Raw genomic sequence first — 25,511 nt, 5'->3', positions numbered from 1 at the left:
GCCAAGCAACTGAGTTAGAATGAAGTTAGCTGGCATTGCTAGGAGAAAACTAAGGTGTCACACAGCTGGGATTTCTCAGGTCTATCAGGATATCATCTCCTAACGAAACCAGCAAGAGGACATGTCACAAAGATATACAGAGAAGAAATGAAGTGTGGTTGAAAACTTGAGGAAGGATCTAAAGAATCCAGTAACGGGTCAGACCAGGGAAAGCAAAAGTCTAGATTGCCCATTTCTGCCTGAACTCTCCCATTAACATGTGAGACAAAGTTACAGTTATCAAGACAGGGCAGTACTGGCATGAGGGTAGGCATAGAAATCAATGAAACAGAATTGGGAGTTCAGAAATAAACCCCTACATTTATAGCCAACTGCTTTTCAACAAGGGTGCCAAGACAATTCAGTGGGGGAAAGAACAGCCTTTGACAAATGGTGCCATGACAATTGGATATCCACATGAAAAAGAATGAAGTTAGACCTCTTCCTCATACCATACACAAAAATTAGCTCAAATGGATCATAAGCCCAAATGTAGGATCTAAAACTATAAAACTCTTAAAACACAGGAACAAATATTTGTGACCGTGGGTTAGGCAAAGGCTACTTAGCTACAACACCAAAAGTACAAGTGACAAAAGAACGAACAGATAAATTAAGCTTCTTCAGAATTTAAAACTTTTGTGCTGCAAATGATGCCACCAAGAAAGTCAAAAGACAACTGTCAGAATGAGAGGAAATACAAGTCATATATCTAATAAAGGACTCATATCCAGAATATATAAATGATTCTTTAACTCAGTAATAAAAAGATTTAAAATCCCATTTTAAAAATGGGGGCCAGGAGCGGTGGGTCATGTATATAATCTCTGCACTTCAAGAGGCCCAAGTCGGCGGATCATTTGTGGTCAGAAGTTCAAGAGCAGCCTGGCCAACATGCTAAAACCCCATTTCTACTAAAAATACAAAAATCAGCCAGGTGTGGTGGCGCACACCTGTAATCCCAGCTATTTGGGATGCTGAGGCAAGGGAATTGCTTGAACTCCGGAGGCAGCGGTTTGCAGTGAGCCAAGATGGGACCATTGCACTCCAGCTTGGGTGACAGAGCAAGACTCCATCTCAAAAATAATAATAATAATGATAATAATGGGGAAAGGATCTGAACAATATACAAAACCCAATAAGCATATGAAAACATATTCAACATCATTAGTCATTAGGGAAATGGAAATTAAAACCATAATGCGATACCACTCCACATCCATTAGGCTAGCTATAACAAAAAAGACAGATAATAATAAGTATTGGGGAGAATTTAGAGGAATTAGACTCCTTACACATTGCTAGTAGGAATGTAAAATGGTGCAGCTACTTTAGAAAACAGTTTGCCAGTTCCTCAAAATGTTACACAGAGTTATGGTACGACCTGGCAATTTTACTCCTTGGTATATAGCTAAGAGAAATAAAAACAAGGGGCCAGGCACAGTGGCTCACACCTATAATCCCAGCACTTTGGGAGGTGGACAGATTACCTGAGGTCAGGAGTTTGAGACCAGCCTGGCCAACATGGTGAAACCCTGTCTCTATCAAAAATACAAAAAAATAGCCGGGTGTGGTAGTGGGTGCCTGTAATCCCAGCTACTTGGGAGGCTGAGGCAGGAGAATCACTTGAACCCAGGAGGCAGAGGTTGCAGTGAGCCAAGATCACGCCATTGCACTCCAGCCTGGGTGACAAGAGTGAGACTCTGTCTCAGAAAAAAAAAGAAAAAGAGAAAAGAAAAAAAGAAAAAACATATATCCACATAAAAACTTCTACATGAATGTTTATAGCAGCATTATTCACAGTATCCAATAAGTGGAAGCAATCTAAATGTCCATCAAACAGTGAATGGGTAAACAAAATGTGGCATATCCATACAATGGAATATTATTTGGCCATTCAAAGGAATGAAATACTGATACACGCCACAACATGGATGAACTTTGAAAATATTATCCTAAAGAAGCCAATCACACACACACACACACAAACCCATATTGACATTTATATGAAAGTCTGGAATAGTATAATCTACGGAGACAGGAAATAGATTAGTGATAGCCCAGGGCTGCTACAGGGAGGGATATGGGGAAGGGGCCAGGAGTGACTGCTAATGGGGATAGAATTTCTTTTTAGGGGTGATGAAAATGTTCTAACATTGACTGTGGTGATGGTTGTACAACTGTGTGAACATACTAATACCACTGAATTGTACACTTTCAATAGTTGAATTATATGAATTATATGCTATATGAATTATATCTTAATATAGCTATTTTTAAAAAAAAAAAAAAAAAAAAGGTAAACAACAGTTAAGGGAAACCTGGGGCTGGAGTAGGGATGGTGGAGAGAGATGATGCATTTACCCCAGTGGTCTGGAGGTTTGCTGAGGTGTTAGAAAGGCGAAGAAGAGACTCAAGACCATCTGCCCAAAGCTTTCAGTAAAGCAAAGAACACTTACATGTTTGTCAGCACCCTTTCATTCACCCAGAAATCTCAGGAAAAATGAGGATACTGAATAACAGACCTGGTTTAATCTGGATTAGGGCCTAACTAGCACCTTAGCATGTTAGATAAGGGAACCTGGACTGAATTGTGATGTTTAGAACTTGGTGTTCAAGTTCTTCACTCACCTTATGGCTGGCAGGGATTTATTCCAATCCTAACTTTCAGTGGCATGGCCTGAGTATGACTCTAGCAGACCTTGTGTGTATTGAGACACTTAGTCCTTTTTTTATTATTATTATTTGTAAAGTGATACTATGTTTTTCTCTATGTCTTCACATTATGTTTACAAATAATTTAACATCAGCCTGTGTTAGCAAATCTTCCCAAAAGTCCTCTCCCATTTTCATGCTCCTGCACCCCCACAAACCCAGCTCACTATATAAAGCGCATAGAAGAAACTTTCCTTTCCTGAAACCATACCTAATTCACCTGCAGTAGTCATGGAATCTAAAATAAAAATCCTATCCTTTTGTTCAAGGCAAGTACTACATGTAAGTTCTTCTCCATGACTTCCCAGTGAAGAAAAGAAACAGGGCGGAGAGGACCTTCAAAGTTCTCCCAACTCTGAAGTGCTCTGATGCTTGCATCTATGTATCATCTTTTCCAGATGAGACTTTGTGTCTCATGGATGTGGCAAAGGCAGCAGAACTGCACCAAGACAGAGCTGGTAAGGAGCAACTCAGGTGGAAGGTCCCTGGGGGCAAGTACTGCTGAAGTCATTGAGTTGCTGGCATTGTGTTTCTACGATTCTCTGATCCCAAGTCCTATATGTCATAACAATATTAGAGAGGAAGCACCATCATAAATAAAACCAAAAAGCACACAGTTTTTAATAATTCATTTGGCTATATCACACCACCTATGTGATGTCTGGTTTTAAAAGAATTATATGGATTTGCATTTTAATATTTTAACTATTATTCACTTGTACAGGTAGTCGATTCCTCTGCCACTCCAAAAAGTTGGAAACACCACATCAGATTCATCACCATGAAGGCAAAAGTAACAAAACTGTGCCATTTTCTATCATTTTTCAAGGTTGGATCATCACTAAAAATTACACGAAGATTATTTTTTAGCTATGAGGCAGCCACGTCAAAAGGTTTGATAACACAGTGCTGTAATGTGAGGAAACGTATTCTCATCGACTGCTGGTGGGGCTAGAAACTGGTATGAGGCTCCTGGATGGCAATTTGGTAGTATCTATCAAAATGACAATGTACATTTCCTTTGAACCGGAAACTTATCGTCTCTCATTTTATCCCATGTGTGTGCAAAATGACATATAAATGAGATTATTCATTGCAGCACTTTAATAGCAAAAGATTGCCAATCTAGTACCTAAAGGCCAATTAGGTACTAGTTAAACAAATTACATCAGGTCAATGGTATCTTGTGCAGCTGGGAGAAAAAAGAACAAGAAAGTGAGGAAAAAGCAAGAGACAGATTAGTAGACATGGCAAGCATCTGTGTGTATAAAAAGAAGGTAAGGAGGGATAAAGATGTATTTACTTGGCTACACAAGAAACTGGTAACAGTGACTGGCTATGAGGAAGGAAACTGGGGCTATATGGAAAACAGCAGAAGGAAGTTTTCAATTGCAAACCCTCTGGTAATTTTTAAATTTTGAACTATGGAAATTCAACATGTATTACAATTTTTTAATATAAATACACATTTTCTTTTAAAAGACTGACCATCAATGGTCTCAGGAACTCAGAGAACAACCCACCTCCTCGGCCAAGTTCTCACCTCCTCCAGCCTCTAGAAACCCTTCCTTTGTCTTTTCATGGGTACTTCTGGGCCATGAAAGATAGCGGAGCCGGAGGCCCAGGAGCAGCTGTACAAACAGAGCACAGCGCCAACTCTCCCACGCCGGTTTACATAGTTAAGCAATTCCTTTTCACCACATATAGCTGGGAGAGTGGAAAAGGCCCAGATGGCCCAGGACTTGCAACTACACGAGTGCCTCCCCAACTTTTCCACTCCAGCAACCCTAAGGCAAAGGAGTCCAGTGTGGGGTGATGAGAGACATCCAAGGGACTGCAAAGAACTGCTTTCAAGGCTTGGGTTTTTCCATTATAAATGAATCTAAATTTTGCATCCAACATCATAGCATTTTTCATTCTACTATGTCTCTTTTTACATTAAGGATACTGTGTTCTTGGTATTCCAGGAAGTGGTGTCACTTTTATCCTGTGACTTTGCCAAGCACTCTCCTCCTTGCCCACCCAGCACACAGACGCATGTCCCATCCTGAGTAACACAGACATAAATCGCTGGAAGAATGGAATTCTCATTTATACTTCTAAAAATGCTCCTCTATCTGTTTAGAGGAAACAGCAAAGGCTCTGAAGTCAGCCAGATCAGATCCACACCCAGACTGTGTCTCTTGCTGGACCTTCCACCGGGCCTGGCCTCACAGAGCCTTAGTTTCCTCTCTGAAGAAGGGGGATGAATTGCCCACCTCGTACATTATTGTAAATATCTAGTTAAATGGGATGACAGCTCTTGTGGTAGCCCTTGTTATTACTGCTAGGCCAACTAAATTCACATCTGCTTCCCAAAAGGGAAGACTTCACACAGCTTACCAACTGTGGTTCCAAATCGTCACACTTGGCTTCAGGCCACTACCTGCACATTTTTTACCAGCTAAAAAAATCAAGCCTAGACTTCTCAAAACAGAGAACTGAGGTCTTCTAATAGTCCTTCCAGGGTGACTACACTGCACAAAGAAGATGACACCCATCTTATTTCAAAGGTAAGTCGGGTTTCTTGGTTGGCTAATTTATTAAAATCTTAGCCCCATTTCCCAGTCGAGGGTGGTGTGGTAAACTGACGGCATCTAAGAAAAACATTCTTCTAAAACAGCCAAACAGCCAAACGCATGCTTCAACATGCTGAATTGCTAAATTTCCATTACTTTAAAAATAGTTGACTTTTAGCCATATGCTCCAATTACCAATTTTAAAAGAAGGAAAAAAGAAATATAACAATTGTATCACACATACGCAAGAGAGTGAAATCCCAGTCTTTGCCATACCGCCATTCATTGCAAATGATCACCTGCCTGCAGGCTGGCACATTTTCCACATTTTCATGGGTTAACACCCACATTTAGAAGTGTTCACACTGGCCCCTGGAGCCACAGGAGATGAGCACAAAACCCCCCATGGCACCATAAATGGCCCCATCTGCATGTTCGGCCTGACTCAGGAAGCTGAGGAGTGTTCACTGTAGGAACACGGACCCGACACCTTGGATAGGCTCACTTCTGATGGACAACAAGTCACCACACAGGGCGAGGGCCTCCTGCTTGTCCTAGTGCCGACCCAATACACAGACATATCAGGTTTTACTCATTAACACGGCCTCTGCCACAGCCGGCTTTTGTTTCGTGTCTCTCTTTTTTGCTGAATGAGTGAAAACAGCTGAGGCGTGGAGGCCGGGGCATCCAGAGAATGGAATGTTGGTGTCAGTTCCATCTCGCTGGCCACCCCCACGCCCCAGTGTGTTGGGGCTGCAGGCTCCCAGCTGAGAGGTACTAGAAGCGTCCCCTAGGTCAGCTCATCTGCTGGGAAATTACTGTCTTCTCACCACCATGGCTGTGGATGTCTGCTTTTTTTTTTTTTTTTTTTTTTGAGACGGAGTCTAGCTCTGTCGCCCAGGCTGGAGTGCAGTGGCCAGATCTCAGCTCACTGCAAGCTCCGCCTCCCGGGTTCACGCCATTCTCCTGCCTCAGCCTCCCGAGTAGCTGGGACTACAGGCGCCCGCCACCTCGCCCAGCTAGTTTTTTGTATTTTTTAGTAGAGACGGGGTTTCACCGTGTTAACCAGGATGGTCTCGATCTCCTGACCTCGTGATCCGCCCGTCTCGGCCTCCCAAAGTGCTGGGATTACAGGCTTGAGCCACTGCGGACATCTGCTTTCATTTGCACAGTAAGGGCCTGGGTCACAATAATGCATCCCTTCCTCACTCTGAGAGTGTTAGGAACCAAGTTCCCCGTATTGTGTCTTCAGCTTCCCCCTCAGCTGAGCAAAGGTCAACTATTCAGGTACCGAAACAGCATATATTTTAGTCTTAACTAGCATACTTCATCCCTTCTCCCAATCATTTGTTAATTTCCTTGGCATAAGGTCTCTAATCTTGGGCTTCTCAAATTTTAATGAATGACCTAGAGATCTCATTAAAACGCTCATTCTGACTCAGGAATTCTGGAGTGGGACCCAGGACTCTGCATTTCTAACAAGCTCCCAGGTGATGCCAATGATGGTGGTCTGTGGATACCCCTTTGAGCAGTGAGGTCTAGGCTGATGGGACCCTTCTCAGTTCTCAGGACCTTCCTGCAGAGATTTGAGCTGAGCTCCTAACTGGTCAAATCCTTTATGCTTCCTGGCAGGACTCTCAGTGCCTGGGATTCGACGTCAGATGGCTTGTGCACTACTGCAGGCTTTGCAGCCAGCTCACATTGCAACCTTCCTTCTGCAAGCTCTTGCCCCCTCTGAATTCAGTTCACATCCTTAAAGAAGGTATATTCGGTAATACCTAAACAGATCAGAAAATCAAAAAAGAAAGAGATACAAATTTTTAAGAAGTCGAAATTCTTTTAGCAATATAAAGTGATGGGTTCCTTCCTTCCTCCTTTTTGATTTGCCTACTTACCATTTTTTGGGCAAGATGGGATTGAGCCATTGCAAAATATTTTTAAATCCCATGCTCCAAGAAGAACATCAGAGTTTCCAAATTTTCTCTCACTGTATTTATCAAAATTGCCAACACCAATCTCTGCTGACATATCTACAGTTCAGAACTCAGTTGGTTACACAGTGGTAAGCTCTTTTTGTTTGTATGTGGCAGGGGGATGCAAATAAATAGTGCATGGGAGAGACGGAAATAAATGTGGCAAAGGAAGTGGCAAAGAAGTAGAGGGTATTCATCACCCAGGTCCCAAATATTTCCAAGGAAGAGTTGATTCCAATGCCAAAAATCGTACAGCTCAATATTCAATTTCTTTTTGTTAAAAGATGTGAATTCTAGACCAGACCCTGCTAACAATTCACGTATGATGACAATAGACAAATCATTTAACTTCCATCTGCCTTCACTTTCCCCCTCTGCAACACAAAAGGGTCAGTCTATCTCATTTCAATGTCCTGGCCAGCTCTAACAGTCTGGGATTCTAGAATGAACTTGAAGAAGTCACGCAGCATTAGGCAGTCCTGGAATTCAATGAGCTAAGAAGACTGGAGGTTTTACTCCTACTGCCTCATGTTTACATTTTATTTTCAAATGCTGCCATTTAAACCAGATCATCTGTAACAATGTCCCTGCCACAGCATCTAGAGGTGAGGGCCATTCTCTCCTTATGGTCACTAACCTGCCATACTCGTGGAGTTTACATATACCTTGCTTAACGAAGATTTTATTTACAGCCTGTGTTTTTGTTGCCCTGGTGGCAATTTTCTTGCTTACAGAACAACCTAAAAGATACTCCCTTTTAATCATATTCAATTACCCAGTTTTTCCTATAGCAACTCAGTGACTACATGGGTTAAAAATGTCTCTGGTTTTCTTCATAACGTCCTGAGGAAATAAGTCAACATGCTTCCCTTTAAAAAACTAGTTAAGATTCCCTCTCAGAGTGGCCTGGAATGAAGATATAGGTCCAAGACAAAAGTTTCGACAATAAAATCCTCACATTTGCTCACAGAATGTGTTTGACACACAGTAAACCTACAGAGATACCCGAGATGGAAATTAAAATACCTGTGACCACAATGCACTGCAACTAAATAGACGTGGAGCAGTTAAGTGATTGGATTTTTCCAAAACACAACATGTTCCATAGTTCAGGTCTTGTTCTGTTTATACAAAATGTCCAGAATAGGCAAATCCATACAGACAGAAAGTAGACGAGTGGTTGCCAAAGGATGAGAGAAAGGGGGAATTCAGATGAAAGGGGCTTTATTTGGGGTGATGAAAATCTTCTAGAATTAGATAGTGGTGGTGGTTACCCAAATTGTGAATATATAAAAACCACTGAAGTGCACTGTAAAATGTTTAAAATGAATTTTGTGTTATATGAATGTTATCTTCATAAAAACAAAAGAAAACAAAAAGAGTGCAGGCCTTGGAGTCAGCAGACCTGAACTGGTCCTGCTTGTTCTTGTTGAAACTTCAGTTTTCTTGTTATTCTAAAAATGAATTGAGACATTATGCAAAGCACCCAGCAATGTTTCAGACACACAGTAAGACCTCCGTCAATGACCGCAATACCTTAAGGTTAGGTAGACAAAAGTCACACACCCAGGACTTGAACCCGGCTCTGATTCCTTGCTTGTGACCTCTGCTAGTTGCTACCAGGCTCTTCCAAGTGGGGGCAGCAGCTTGAGGGAAAATGTGTTTCTCTGAAACACAGCCTTAGACCTTCCATTGTGCCTTTGCTTTATTTTTTTAACACCACTCCTTAGAAAAATTCTTACAAAATGTTCCCCAGTTTCCAGGAGATACAAAGAGCCTTACATCATATTTCTAAGACACCATTTCCCTCACCATGAGAGCCACAGTCTAAGCTAACCTTGTGACCAGCATGTAAAAGTTCTGTTTATAGAACCCAACATGCCCCTGCAGTGCCGTTCGCCTTCAAGGAGCTGCTGGCTGGAGGAAGGGACTCCACCCAGACAATGCCCTGTTTCCAGCGCTCTGCGTCACTTGGAAAATATTGGGGGATGAGAGCCGGGTAAACGCAAGGGTTAGATTCCCAGTTAGAGCGCTGTCACAGACAGACCACATGGCTTTACAAATGATTACAAATCAGCTTGCTGTCAGCACACACATGTCCAACAGGTTCAACAGGATTTTTGAAGAAAGAAGATAAACAAGCTGCCAAAGGCTCAATCTGGAAGCTCACAGGCCCTACTCCGGTCCACAGTTCTGCCCTGCCCAGAAGTCTTGTTATTTGTGAAAACAGATCCTTCAGCTTCCCCATTTTGCTGCTACCATATATCCATAAATGCTGAAAGAGTCAATCCTGAATTACAGAAATCACGCCATTTTCAGAACTTAAACACAAATGCTGAGACCAAGAACTTTCAATCCAATGACGCTTCTCATTAGTGCCTCCTTGCAGCCCCAAACAAGACCAAATTTCCATGTAGAAAGCTGTCAACTTTTCTCTTTGTCCCACACTTCTATGGCCACCGGAGCGATGCTAAGCAGGGACTGGAGAAAGAAAAGGACATGGCCTTAGTAGACAAGAGACTGGGCCAAGACTGCTACAAGTGTTTAGGCTGACACTGGTACCCACAGGGTTAAGACACCTGACAAGAGTGACCTTTATTATTTCCTCCTTTAAAGTAGTAGGCTGTTCCCTGAGACAGAGCTGAGCAGACCAGGCTCCTACAAAGCCCATGGTCCCCTGGTTCCTCCTTGCAGGCTACTTGGCTCAACAGCCAGCTCTAACTGACTGGCAAGGGGAACAGGGCCAGAATAGAAACGTCCTGATCCTGGTATAGTCACCTGATCACACTGAGGTTTTTGTGCAAGTAACAACTTCTCTAAATCGCAGCTCAGCTTTCTTAAAAACAGGGTGGCGTTAATGGATCCATTCAGGGCACGGATCAAGAAAAATGAAAGATAATGGGGCCAAATGTCAAAGGAAGAGTCGCTGTATAGACAGCAAACAGTGTCCAGGAAGGAATTACTATGTCCCACCCAGAAGTTACAGAGCATAAATCACAGATTTCCGTCTATACAGAGGCCTTGAAGGAGGTGTGGTGACTTTCTGGCCCTCATCCTCTTAGAGCAATTGTTTCCCAGCCATGCTGTTGGCAAGACTCACTCAGTCCCTCCTTTTCTGAATGGAGAATAAAATGTCACTCCCTCCCTCAAAAAAGCTGGGACAGACAGAGGGGGAGGGATGGAGTAACCAAGTCTAATCTAAGACCTTCCCCAGGACTGCTCTAGGGCCAGCCCTCATCTGTTTTAAAAAGGAGCCATCTTGGGGTGCTGACCAAACAGGCCCCATGAATCACTGTGGGGATCATTAGTGCTGTTCACCTAATATTTCCAGTTCTTCTCTCCTCCAGGCACATCAGTCTGCTTTCCTGCCCCCTTGAAGTCAGAAGTGGCCATGTGACTAGCTTTGGCCAAGGAAATGCAAGAAGTGGCATGTGTCATGTCCAGGTACAAGTTCCAAGAGCCCATTAGTGACTTACCATATCCTCCTCCTACCCCACTGCAGAGATCGCCAACACCTGGGTCCCCCAGGGATTCAGGAACAAAGCAACTAACTCCAACCCTGCCATGACTGCATGTGTAGCATGAGCAAGAAATAAGCTTTTCTTCGTGAAGCTATAGAGCTTTGGAGGCTGCTTATGACTGCAGCATCATCTAGCCTATCACATCACGTAAAGACCCACTGTTATACTTGCAGATGCAGCCCACCCAGCTCACATCCATTAAAAACAAAACCTGGAGTTCATCACAAGCTTCAGCCCCAAGGACAAGTGGAGCCCGGGCTCCCAGAGTCAGACAGACTTGAGTTTAAATCCTGGCTCAGCCGCCCACCAACCATGCAACTCTGAGCCCGTCAATTACCTTTTATTGAGCTGTAATTGCCTCCACTTTGAAAGGGCAATGATAGCACCTGACATACAGGGTGGTGGTGAGGATGAAATGTAACGTGTGTAAAATACATAGCATGTGGCCAGGCGTGCACTGTGCACTGAGTAGACAGGAGTGATTCTGCTAACCCTCGTCAACATTATCATCATCATCGTCCTGCTTTTGTCAATGACCGGCAGTGAACCCGGAGGCTCTGTTTCCTGCTCTGTAAACTGGAAGAGCAATGCTATGCCACTCCCAGTGTCAGAGTATCTAAGGAAGTACTCAGCGCAACGCCAGGCAGGGTGCGGGGGCAGCTGCTCAATAACCGTGAATACCCCATATCACCCTGATATGATTTGGCTGTGTCCCTACCAAATCTCAACTTGAATTGTATCTCCCAGAATTCCCGCATGTTGTGGGAGGGACCCAGGGGAAGGTAATTGAATCATGGGGGCTGGTCCTTCCCACACTAGTCTCGTGATAGTGAACTAGTCTCACGAGATCTGATGGGTTTATTAGGGGTTTCAGCTTTTGTGTCTTCCTCATTTTCTCTTGCTGCCGCCATGTAAGATGTGCCTTTTGCCTCCCACTATAATCGTGAGGCCTCCCCAGCCATGTGGAACTGTAAGTCCAGCTAAACCTCTTTTTCTTCCCAGTCTTGGGTATATGTTAATCAGCAGCATGAAAACAGACTAATACACACCCCTTCCACTCCAAGCCTTTAGCCAGCCTGCCCTGAGCGAGCCCTGGAACACTGCAGGCTGATGAAGCTGCAACACCTGCCCCACACACATCGGGGGCCCAGTCCTCAATTGATCCACTCTGGGCTTCAGGTTGCCCTCCAGGACCTACCTGATGAGAGTCCCACTCCCTCCACCCCTAGCCAAGTCACCTGCTGTCATTTACTGGACCACAAGCACTGCATCTGCCAGGGTACTCTGACCTTGGGGACCCCAGCCTCACCCCTAAGATACCCACATCTACCCAGATGACTCGTGATTTTGAGAAGCCCTCTTGTGTATGTGTCACAGAGACTTGGCCCATCCCTGGGGCCAGCTCATCAGGAGTAGGGGGAGGTCCCCTGCGAAGGCTCCGACTGACCTACTGTTGAGGATCTGGAGGGCCTGGCAGTCCCCGCCCGGCCCTGGCTTTGACAATTAACGGTGTTACAGCGAGGCTCTGCAGAGTAACAGACTTCACATCTAGGAAAATCTGCCATGTGCCACAAAATCCCTGGTCACACACTAAAAGCATCCCACACTGTGCATCCTTAGGCGGTAGCTTAATGAAATGCTATGCCTGGTACTGACGTATCCCAACTGCACTGGGACCTCTGAAAGTGGCCTAAATAGAAGGAACACTGGAGGCTGAGCAGGAGTGGGTGTCTTGGTCCCAGGGCAGCCCCTGGGTCGGTCTGTGTGACCTGAGGCAGCCACAACTTCCCCAAGCCTCATTTCCATGACTATAAAATGTCACAGAAGAGAATCCAATTAAGGATTGAAGTACCCACCACTGATCGTCTACAGTCACTGAATGTACAAGTTGAACAAGGTACAGTGCCATTTTTAAAGAGTTTAAAGTCCCAGAAAGAGTTCAACATGTTCATAAGTGAAATCTAAGTAATCACTGGCTGAAGACAGGCTCATAAGCACACTGGTCTAAGGTCTTTAAGCCATCTCTGCGATTAACTGCACAGCAGATGAAGGTTATTTCCTCTCTCTGACCTACCAAAGTTTCCATTTCTCTAGATAAATTAAAACAGGCCTGTATTTCATTTATCTTACCCATTCATAACGTCACAGAGCATCAGCATTATTTGAGACACCAACTTTCTCAGGTTGAAACCCTCATTTGAATTTCCAACACTTCCTTCCACTTTCCCCGCTATCTCTGGAAGATAAGCAGCCATTCAGTCTCTGCTCGGGGGCTGGAAACACACTGCCTCTCAAAACAAGCCTTTCCATTTTCCCACAGCTCTCAGGCATGGAAACCTCTCCCTCACACTGAGCTGACGTTTGCATTCCTGCAATATCACTGAGACCAACCAAGGATGGTTTAGTGAGACCTTCTTCCAAATGAGAGCCTTTCAAACACTTAAGCCCATCCTCATACCATCTATCTTTCTTTTCCTCTTAGGCTAAACTGTCCAGGGTCCTTCCTCACTTACTGGCAGGTTGTACCAAGTCTTCTCTGAAAGCATGGGGGCCAAAATCAAAACAACGCTCCCTGCAAATTGGGCCTATCAGCATCCTGATTACCAACTGCTCTAGGCTCCTGAACAGTCTCCCAGAGAACAGAAGAGTCAGACCCCACACAGAGGCTGGAGATAAAACCTGGGGCTTGAACTAAAGACTACCAACCAAAGATAGTCCCCGCCACCTCTAGACACGCAGACACCCACGGAACCCTTCCCAGAACCTCCCCTCTGTGAGTGCCGCTGCAGGATCCATGGGGGCAGTCAGGGCACTGCTGCTGGGGTCCCACTCCTGCTCCCATCTCTTCCTTAGCTGCCAGTCCCTTTCCTCTTTCCTCCCCATCTAGGTGCCTCCAATAACCCTCTGGCTCCCGTGCAGTTCTCAGATGGCTCCTAGAGGTCACCCCTTGCCCCAACCCCATCCCCTTTGCTGGTAAGTTGTACCTTGACTTCTGGGGAAAAAATCAGACAACACCCTTTTCCTTTAGCCTCCTCCCACTCCCCACTTCTTCTCTCCCACTATGGCCAACACCCCGTCTCCACCTCTCACCCCATCCCATGCCAGGCTATGCCTGTTGAACTGGACGACAAGCCTAACTCCCCACATAGGCCTCAGGTGAGTTGCTGGTTGCATCCCCTGAGGACAGGGCTCTGGCTAGGCAGGCATCACTAGATTTACTGAGTGCTCAGTCTATGCCAGACACCGGCTATGTGCTTTCCATGAGTCATTTCACTGAATTCTCGTCGGTTTCCCCCTGAGGGAGGCACTACTATTAACTATTATAATCCTTTGCTTCTAAGTGAGGAAACTGAGGTACTGAGAGGTAAGTCACTTGCTTAGGTGCTCATAGGTATAAGCAGCAGAGCCAGAAGCCAACACAGGCAGCTGGACTTGAGAGCCCACAGGCTGAAAACAAGACCAGGAGCCCTTCCAGGCAGGGCCCCCATCTCACTCTGTGCCCAGCCCAGCACCTGGCACACAGCACACTCACAATCCAAGGTTACTGAATTAATCAGTTTGATAGAGGTTTTTATGTGTCTAGGTATTTTTTTAATACCCAGTGATACTCCCCAAGCATACACACACATTCCCCCACTACACATGCATTCTGTATTTTATAGTTAATACACACTATTTTAGTGGTGTCATGGGCTAAATCAACTATTGTTAGCTGACCTGAGAACCTAGCCTCAATTCATAATAATGTCTCTATGAGAAAATTCCTTCAACTTGCAAACACCCCACATAAAAATAAAATGTTAGCACCCTCTGTTCCTAAAATAAGCATTCAGTTAGCAGATTCATTCATTAGCATGCTGTCTACCTTTGCGTTACTAAAAAATCTGTCCTGGCTAAAGTCGGCCTCACTTTGTTACATCTTTACCTCAGAAAACATGCCTGAATTTCAGAGGAATGTGTGAACTGAACACTCCACACTTTTTTTTTCCCCAAAGTCTCCATTCTCAATCTAAATTTTTCACAAAATTGATAGTTCTCTGGGAGCACAGGCTCATGCTGACCCTGATAAATGATTGCCCTAATTAACAATGTTCAGTTCCCCAAGACGGCTGGAATTCCAGCTCAGGAGGGGCCTGACGTTTGTTCTAGCCTCTCATTTTCTAGATGAGCAAACTGGGGCCTGGAGAGGTTAAGTGGCCTGTTCAAAGTCACACAGTGAAATCTCAGCCATGGCGGGAAGTTGATGGCCTTGATGCCAACTTAACCCTTTCCTCAGGCTTCATCTATTAACCTAAGTAATTCCTCTCCCACTCCCTGACAATGACAGCGCCCTTGCCAACACGCGGCTTCTCTGCCAGTGCTGCATGGGAACCCACGGGCTCCAAGGGCGTCCTTATGCTTATCTGGCCTCAGAAAAACACAGAAGAGCCTCTCGTGTTTTCAGCTGCTGCCAGTGGCCACCCACCAAAGAAAAGGGTGTGAAGGAAAACATCTCACACTTCCTTCTCAACCCCAAAGATGCACTCTCCGTTCCCACTCCCCACGCCCGGGTTCTCATCCACTCACTGCTAGAAAGCCAGGTTGCCCAACTCCAATACACACCTCACCACCCACCCCGTTTACCAGGCATCTTCCAGAATGACCCAGCCAAGATGGCACTTCCGCCATGACACAGCTCAGAGCCCGGAACGACTCCCGACACACAACAAAATGCATCCAAACTCCCCTCAGCCTGGCCTCCAAAACCTTCCTAAACTGAATTCAGTCTACCTATTCCGTCTGATCTGCCCAAGGCTTCAACTCAAACCCTGTGTCAAACACATTCCTCTTCGTACTGGGTCAGACCCATTTCCAATTACAGACCTTGGTATAGTATCTACAACTCTCTGTGGAAAGTACCCCAAAAAGAAGCAATTATATAACGCAGTATTTCCCCAGAAGTATACTATGGAATAAAAGTATTGTGGAAGATTCTTTGAAAAAAGATTTGTAGCCTGGTCATATTGTGGAAAATTTGATGGTCAAGTCCTTTCTCAGAGAATCACAATTTACATTAACCCACATATTAAAGGCTCTGAGAAGTTACATAATAAGAAAAGCCATTTAAGCCAGGTATGGTGGCTCATGCCTGTAATCCCAGCACTTCGGGAGGCCAAGGCAGGCAGATCACTTGAGGTCAGGAGTTTGAGCCCAGCCTGGCCAATACGGTGAAACCCTATCTGTACTAAAAATACAAAAATTAGCCAGGTGTGGTGGCACAGGCATGTAATCCCAGCTACTCGGGAGGCTGAGGCAGGAGAATCACTTGAACCTGGAAGCAGAGGTTGCAGTGAGCTGAGATCACATCACCAGCCTGCGGGACACAGAGAGACCCTGTCTCAAAAAAAAAAAAACAAAAAAACAAAAAAAAACACACACACCACAAAGCCATTAACTTTATTTCATGAGCTCCCAAGTTTATCTCAGCTCTTCTTTCTCCACCTCTACCACTCCCATGCAACTCCAAGCTGCCAACGTTTCCTTCCCGGGCAACAGCAAGACCCTCCAAGCTGGTCTGCCCACAGCCCCTCTTCTGCCCTTTCCAATCCATCCCCACACACTGGGGCAGGAGAAATTATTTTGAGTCCCAAATCAGGTCATGTCACCCTCTACCAAAGGCTTCAGTGGCCTTCTTGTGCTCTTAAGGATAAAAGCAAAAATAAACAACGAACCTCCTTAATTCAGTCCCCAATGTCTATATCGTCTACCTACCCTTCCAGCCCCATCTCATTCCACACTCCTCCTCCTCACCCACCCCATCCTTCTACTGGCTTAAAAAAAAAAAAAATTCCTCCCGTACCATACTTCCTCCCACCCCAGGGCCTCTGCACATCTGCCTGAAGACTCTGCCTCCTCTCTACTGATCCTCACCTCCTCAAGGAAATGGTCCCCGACCACCCAAATGAGGTCAAATCCTAGCCCCTCTCTTCCATAGGCCTTATCATGGGTACAATTTTTATTTACTTGTATGGTTTTTTCTTACGTTTTCTTCTACTAGACTGTAAACTTTTTAGGATAGACAGCATGCATCCATTTTTGCTCATAGGCTTAATACAGTGTCTGGCCACAAGTAAACACTCAAAAAAAAAACAAAAAACAAAAAAAAAACATACAACCAGGTCAGGCACAGGGGCTCATACCTGTAATCCCAGCACTTTGAGAGGCCAACGTGGATGGATCACTTAAGCCCAGGGGTTTGAGACCAGCCTGAGCAACATGGCAAAACCCTGTCATTACAAAAAGTACAAAGAATTCGCTGGACATGGTGGTACACGCCTGTAGTCCCAGCTCCTTGGGAGGATGAGGTGGGAGAATCACTTGAGCCCAGGAGATTGAGGCTGCAGTGAGCCATGATCAAGCTACTGCACTCTAGCCTGAGCAACAGGGTGAGACCCTGTCTCTAGGAAAAAAAAAAAAAGTTTCAACAATCAACATAAGTATGAGCAACTGATGTGAAAAAAGGAAGCACAACACAAAACTACGTATTTTATAGTGGAGACAGGAACCCAGTGCTACAAAGAGGAGGTGAGAGAGCCTTCACTCTACTCGGGTGAGACGGGTGAAGCTGCAGAGTCTTGGTGCCACACACAGAGGGAAGGGAAAGGCAGTGCAGGTGGAAGAAAACAGCACATGCCACAGTGTGGAACCCCACTAAGGCTGGCTGCTTTCTGCTCGATTCTGTTTTCTATCTAGACCATCCCCACCTCTGATTCTCAAGGGTACAGAGAATGTCGTTTACACTCTTCTTAGCACACCATGGAGGGCACCAGGAAAATGGAAGTGTCCACTCATGTGAGAAGGAAATGCCTCCCTGTACAATGGCTGGGCTTCTTCCCTACAGGACTCCTACAGGCCAGGCCGCCGCCTGTGTGTGCATGGCTGCAAGCCCGCATCTCCGCTGCACAGCACACATGCTCGGCTCCTGCGGCCTGAGGTGAAGCCACCGTTTCCAGATTCTGCAGGGCCTGCCCCTCTGCCTGGCCCACCCACACCCTCCATTCCTGTGGAATTGTTCCATTTCTGGAAGCCGTAGCCCTCTCTTTCACCTCATTCTGTGGTAAGCAGCTAGCTCCAATAATTTTCCTATTTATGCTAAATAAGAAGCCGAGAGTGAAGAGGTTCAGGCCACTCAAGACCCTTGTCTGTGGACTTTTACTTCGTGGGATCAAAGTTGAAGCATGAGAATGTGTCTTTATTCTTTTCCCCCTGCTGAGGCCAAGAGACGCATGCCAGATGCTTCTCCTGGAGTGTGCTGTCACAACAGGAACCCTGCCACCACCTGCCCCACCCTGCTCCCCCCACCTGCCCCCAGTTCCCACTCCAATCTAACCAGGCCTGTTCTTTGTTCCACAAAACAAACAGTAAGTTCCGCCTGTCAGGGCAGACAAGGTGTACACACACAGAAGCAAACAAAGAGGCCCTCTTGCCAAAGGCCTTCTTTCCTGTTGGACCAACGCTGTTACTGGTGCCCTTTGTTTGAAGTCGCCAGATGCACCAGGCACTTACAGGGACCTGCCTTGGTACAGATCCTTGGACCTGCACCAACTGGGATATCACTCCCCAGCCATCCCCATACCACCAAACACAGTAGGATGTGGGGCCTCGGGGGTGTCAGACTCCCCTTCCTGGGGTCTGCTGCTCTGTTTGGATTGCTGAAGCGCTGCTTCCACAGAACAGGGATGCAACTGCCACCCTTCTCAGCACGGCCGGACTCAGCAACCACAGACTAGTTGCCGTGCCTGGCCCCTGGCCCTTCTCCCCTCTCTGAGTCTATCAGCAGCTGTTGGTGGCCAGACACTGTGCTACCAAGTCTTGAATGTACGGGCTCATTTCACCCTCTCTGTGCTCTGTGTGCTGGGCTCTGTAATTATCCTCATTTTATTGATTAGGAAACAGGGGCTCCAACCAGTGAACTGGCCTGACTCAAGGCCCATAGCCAGGATTCGATGTGAGTCTGACTCCGGGGCTCACGCTCTCATCCTCTACAATAAACCGCCTACCACCCCAGCTACTAGCTAAAGGCCACCAACCTCTTTCTTGATCATTCCAAGACAGACTTGGAACGGAGTAGAGCAGCAGTCCCCAACCTTTTTGGCACCAGGGACCAGTTTCGTAGAAGACAATTTTTCCATGGATGGGGGCGTTGAGGGGAGGGATGGTTTCAGGATTAAACCATTCCATCTGAGATCATCAGGCATTAGTTACTATAGATTCTCATAACGAGAATGCAACCTAGATCCCTGCATGCACAGTTCATAATAGGGTTCATGCTCCTGGTCCCTAACAGGTCACAGACCTATACCGGTCCATGGCCTGGGGGTTGGGGACCCCGAGAGTAGAAGGCAGGGCTCGACTCAAATATCAGGTCAAGCACAACTCCTGATCTTCTCAGTAGGTAATTCTGTTAAAAATTATCATGAGTTTCTTAGAAATAGTCACATTTTGGTTTTAAGGCCCTACAAGGAAGGAACTAAGGCTGTTTGGTTTTTTTTTAAAAAAAAAACGTATTTGTCGCCTTGGTAAGCCTCTCTAACTGAGCTTTAGAATAACCCTGTGAACATTTTCCCTGGAAACACACACCTCCCTCCTCCTGCCTTTCACTCATTTATCTTATCTCGGACTTCATGAGGCTCCATTCCACAGTCATTCCTGGTTATCAGTGTTGCTTTTACAAACAGCATTTATCTGGATTGCAAGACATTCTTGGCCTTCTGGAAATATGCTTTCATTTTTCTTGTCAATTAGTTGCTTTATGTGCTTCCAAAGTTATGCTTTCATACGAAAATAGATGTCTTCCCAATTCTCTTGGCCTTCATGTGATATTAACAAAATTTACACTGGAACTGGGACCTAATGCTTTATTAAAGTCTATCTACATCAGGGAAAATGGGGCTGGTCACACTCCAAATCATGTGAAACACCTCCCAAGACAATGTGGATTCATTTACTATCCTTCCTTGGTGCTTATAAGTACCTCCCCAAAATCGTTCATCAATGCTCTCATATGTAGAGCTTGAAAACAGTAGAGTGGCTATACCTTCATATTTTCCCAGATGGAGTCCCTAGGGCTGATTATTTACTGTCATCCTTTCTTTCTCTCCTTAATGATGTTCCTAGGTCAAAAGGGCAAACGAAGGCTATTTTTGAATCATCGCAGGTATAAAACCAGAAATTCACATTTTATAAGAAGTTTGATTTTAAAGAAACAAACTGGTAGTAACCATGAGGAATACTTGACACAGAAGGGAGGCCTTCCCACAAGACAGCTCAAAGCCACCTCAAGGTCTGAGAGCTGGCAAAGGTTCCAGAGTCACTGCATCTTACAATCCACGAGGATGCTGGTAATGAGACCAACACCAACTGGAAGGCATGGTGGTAAATGAGCTGACTGAGAAAGCAAGAAGGATACTGATGATACTACGCAAATGAGTTGCTGACAGCTGGTTTCTAAGTTACACATGAAAGCTATTTCAGAGATTTCACAGGAAATGCTTCCTGTAGGAACTACAGGAAGCATCATGGTTTAAGGACCCACAGGGTATAGCCAAGTTATATGAACTGATCCTCTACCCTATAAAGCCCCCAGAAGGCTGTAAAGAAAGATTTTTAAAAGACCTTCCTTCAAGCCATTTCCAGTAGAGGTGATGACAACAACCTTCACGGTTCCTGTCATACAAGGAATGAGTGATAAATCCCTAAGACAGGAGCGACGAGAAAGCTATTGCATGCAGAGAAGAGGAGCTACCTTTTGGCTTTCCAGTTAGAATTATACGTGAAGCACATGGAGACATTTAGAGGGATGGCAAACGAGCCAGTGTCTGAGCTCATGCCTAGACAATCGAGTTTCCAGGGAACACCCTTGGCCAAAATCTGCTGGATAAGATGCCAGCTGAACACTGTGCACCATCACAAGTGGCTGGAGTTCAGGAATGAACAGAAAGCCATAATCCAGTTGTTCTGGGATGGAAAATGTAATGCACACCAGTTTGCAATTAGTCTAAAATGAAGAATCAGGACCATTTAGCCCCAAACAGAAAGAACAGACAGTTCATGGGATTGGGCTGATTCCCATAATAAAATCCATCCCTCCTCCTGCTTTTACGTTTTCTACTTCTATTTTTAATGGCCTAATCACATATGAGTAGTTTATTATAAGTTGCTCATAAATTAAGGGTGGTAAATGCTGAATCCAGGTGCAGAGGAGAAAAAAAAAGGAACAAAGAAAAAGGGTGGTGGCAGAGGCGGACTCTTTCACAGCCTGGATTTCAACAGAACCACAGCAGGGTCCTAGAGACACACAGAAGAGAACGAGAACTCCACCTCTGTACTTCCATCATAAACAAAGCTTTTTGGCCTCCATTTCAGAATACAGATCCTTCTCAACCTCTCCCCACTTACACACTATCCAGTTACAAATATTCATTTGATGGCTATGCCCTGAGAACAGTCACTAGATGAACCTATAAATGTAAAAAACTTTTTCAATGGCAAGAGCACAGGCATATAAAAATGATGGTCTTTGGAGCCTACATCCCTTGCTTTGCAGATTTATTTTTATAATTGAATTTCAGGTTTATACCCCACATTAGTGTTTTCACATCTCTCTCTGAGCACTTATTGTCCACCTCATTCTTCTAGGTACTGTCGGTTACAAATGTGGTACGTGAATTCATCCATCATCTACACGTATTTAGGAGAGACGCCTGGGTCTCTTGGGGATCTGGACTACGTCTTGCTTATCTCCTTAGCTCCAGTGCCTGGACCAAGGTCACATACACAATTGGAGCTCCATAACTACTTATTATTTGTTGAAAACCTCTGATTGTGGAAAGTAACTGAGCACCTATAATAACCATAGCAGATGGAAAGAAGAGCATCGAATTTGAGAATATGCAATCTCACCGAATCCACTAAATGGTACTTCGGAGGTTTCTAGAACTTGATAGCATGTTTACTTATATGCATGAGTGTATCTATGCTGCTGCCACGGAGTGGAGCTTATGATCACCCAGAAGTCCAGTAACTCAAGGGTCTTCCTTCTCTAGTTAATCCCCAAAAAGGAAAGCAAAAGAAACAGGAGATATCATATATCTCTTTTCAGGTTAATCAAGTTGATTTTTAATCGCTTGTTTCTGACCATGAGATCATTGGGAATCTTGGGTCTGCATTTTGTACTTGGGCTCTCTCTGCCTGCTTTGGGTCATGTACAACCTTGATAAGCATGATTTCTGTGTCTTTATGTCATGAAAAACAAGTTAACAGGACAGGACCACGAGTTCTGTCATCCATCACTAGAAAGCTCCTTCCAAAATCTGTCTGTGGCCCCAATCTCCTTGTCTAGTAACCCTGTCCAAAGAAGAGAGCACAACAATTGGAGTGATTCTGAATGACTGCAGACTTCTATGGATCAGCTTCTTCAGCTCTTACTTAAATTTTAATATTTTCAAAAGAAAGGCAAGAGCATCAATATGATGCAACTTTACCAACATTAACTTCACTGCAAATCTGAAATCATAAACTCACTATTTAAAGTATTAATTCTGGTCTAATGTATTTATTGTGTTCTTTATCTTGTTAACTCCTGGTATCAAACCAGACTTCAGAATAATGCTCATATACTCACATTTAGACTTGTCCCCTTATCCCACGCGCAGAAGGACAGATGTTATCTCATACTTCACAGTAAGGAAGTAAAATCTGGAAATAAAATGCCCATACCTGAGGGCCTGTTCAAGACTCTGGGACAATGATTTGTTTCTCCCTTGGTGATGTGTGGGCCTGAGACATGTACAGGTGACAGTGGACATGCCTGGATCTCAGCATCTACTTCCTCTCTCTGCTAATGGGGTCCCCAGGTCCCCAGGCTAGCAAGGAAACTTGAGTATAACTTCCAGAATCATATGTCAAGAGAAGCTTTAATTCCAGAATTATATGTTAAGGGAAGCTTTCATTCCAGAATTATATGTTAAGGGAAGCTTTAATTCCCCTGAGGAAATGTTTTGGGTTTTTTTTTTCCTTATGGACAACAAAAATCATGAAGCTAATCGTGTTTCCTTTTTCACTTTGCCAGAAGTCTCAGGACTACACCTCTAATTCACCTTCAAGATTATTGGACTACATCGCTGGGTTCTATTTGTCCTCACTATCCCCAGAATTGAATCTATTTAAATTTATATTTTCTATGTTCTTTTAGAAATATCTTTTTTATTTTACTCTATGTGCTTTTGTGAGTATTCTCAAATTCAACCTATGCAAAATATCAATGTATAAACAAAGTTGCAAATCTATTGCTCACAAAGTTTCCTTGCAATTGAAAACCTAGCCCTCCTTAATCTGTGCCCTGCGCTATTAGGGAGGATTGGAGTGTAATCCTGAAATGTGTGTGCTGCCTCGGAGGAGACGGATCAAGTTAGGCCCACCTCATCTTTTCAACCTCAATTTCTGGGATCACTGAATCAATCAGATCCTCTAACCTCCCTTAAGAGGTGCCTCCTATAGGCAGGTCTCCAGGTTCTGCCTTCACCAGTGTGAGAAACCTAAGGCTTTAGTTGATAAATTAAGTGTATGCCTCCAGATAAGTCATCATACCTGAGGATTTCAAAAAGTAAAAGCCTTAAACGAAGAAATAAAACCTCTGACTGGAAATATCCGGAAGTGAGTTGGTGGGGAGCGAAGGTAGAGGAGGAGGGGAGTTGGTCCTAGTACTATTTGCATCTTTCTTGGGATAAACATATTTTTAAAGCACTTTTCTGACACATTCTCATTGCAAACCTTATGCTGTTCTTTAAAGTAGACAGAATAGACATTCCTTCATCTTCCTAAATTATTTGGAACTCTTCGATAATGCAGATTCATCTGTTCTTCCTACATCATGGGCATCATTATCCCATTACTATCCTGCCTCTTAGCTACAATGTGAGCATCTTTGAGTTCAGGAACTCAGAGCAAAAAGTGGTACGTGTGGTGGATTCAGGAAATATATGTTCTAGGGCTCATTCCTTCACTGTATCAGCTAAAGAAACATGTGAGTGCCTCCTGTGTGCCAGAAGCTGTGCATAAAGATGAAGGAGGAGCTTACAGCCTTGCAGGGCAGACAAGAGCGGAAGTTAACTGCAGTGCCAGTGGCAGAACAGAGATGCAAGTGGTGCCGCGGAGAAAGCAGTGGCACTGTGGGAAGGAGGCTGCTTGAGGATGACTTCACAGAAGAGGCACCAAACTGGGTGTTAGAATATTCCCCCAGGTAGGTTTTTTAAATGAAAAATTATCTTTATAAAAACTTTAGATTATAGAAAAACTGCTAAAATAATACAAAATTCCCTTCCATTCCCTTCGGCTTCCCCGTTACTGCATCTTACACGAACATGGTACATGTGTCCTAATGAATGAACTAATCCCGATCTCTTATTATTAACCAAAGTCCATACTGTATTCGGCTTTCCTTAGTTTTTACCTAACGTCCTTTTCTGACTTGATCCCATTCAGGACACCACATCACATTCAGTCATCATAGCTCCTCAGGCTCCTCTTGGCTGTGACGGCTCCTCAGACTTTCCCTGGTTTTGATGACTGTTAACAGTTTGAGGAGTACTGGGCAAGGCATATTCGCAAGATGTTCCTCAATTGGAATTTGTCTGATGTTTGGGGTAGAAAGACCACAAAGGTAAAGTGTCATTATCAGCATATTCTATCAAGGGTATATATACTATCAATGTGATTGATGCTGAAATTGATCACCTGGCTGATATAATGTTTGTCAGGTTTCTCCAGTGACGCCCCAACCCGCCAGAAAAAGTCATTCTTTTCTCCCCCACTTCATCCTGTACACTCTGGAAGGAATTCACTATGTGCAGCCCAACTTCAAGAGTGGGGGGTGAGCCCCTACCTATTTGAAGGCAACATATCTAAATAAATTACTTGGAACTCTTTCAGAAGGTAGATTTCTCTATTATTCCCCATTTATGTATTCAATTACTTGTTATATCAGTAAGAACCCACATGCATTTATTTTATTTGGGGGTTATAATCCAATACTACCTTATTTTGTGACTTTGGACACTGGCAGCTTCTGTATTTGGCTCCTGTGTCCCTCTGCCATACTTCATCGATGTGAGCATGTGGGGGGGTGTGTGTGTGTGTGTGTGTGTGTGTGTGTGTGTGTGTTTGGAACACTTCCTTACTTTCTGGCACTGCTAGGTAGGTTTTTATAATGTGGTTTCTAAACATCAAAGCCTGGCCATGTAAACATCATCTTCAAATGCATCAACATCACAGAACTTTAATGCCAGACAGGGCCAGAGGTCATAAATTCAGTATCCCCATTTAACATAAGATAAAACAAGGTTGGAGCAGTTGCCTGAGGTCACACAGCCACTAGGAGAACTCCTGATTTTTATTGCTTATTTTCATTGTTTCACTATTTCAAGTAACTACTGTTGTCCATGTGTAAAAGTCCAGCCTACAGTAGAAAAATTGTGTCTGTCACGAAATCTCTCCAGGTAACCAAGTTACCATCAGCAAGGCTGCACACAAAGCAACGTTGAAAATATGCTTCCCCGACCTCCAGATATCCAGAGAAAACGCTACTCTTTTTATTTTTCTAATAACAGCTTAATTTTCCTCACAATCTCTCTAATTTCTCTCACAACCTCTCACCTACCTACAACGGC

General features: G+C 44.4%; 1 protein-coding gene across 5 annotated transcripts in view; it reads right to left on the bottom strand.

Annotated features, from left to right (window-relative positions):
* CGNL1 (cingulin like 1) overlaps positions 1-25,511 on the bottom strand; it is a 174,778-nt gene that overhangs the window by 33,975 nt on the left and 115,292 nt on the right. The gene's annotated exons all lie outside the window — the stretch shown is intronic.

This window comes from Chlorocebus sabaeus, chromosome 26, assembly GCF_047675955.1.
Source record: "Chlorocebus sabaeus isolate Y175 chromosome 26, mChlSab1.0.hap1, whole genome shotgun sequence".
NCBI classification, from domain to species: domain Eukaryota; kingdom Metazoa; phylum Chordata; class Mammalia; order Primates; family Cercopithecidae; genus Chlorocebus; species Chlorocebus sabaeus.
Note: the sequence above shows the minus strand (reverse complement) of the source record. Positions and strands in the feature narration are given on the sequence as shown.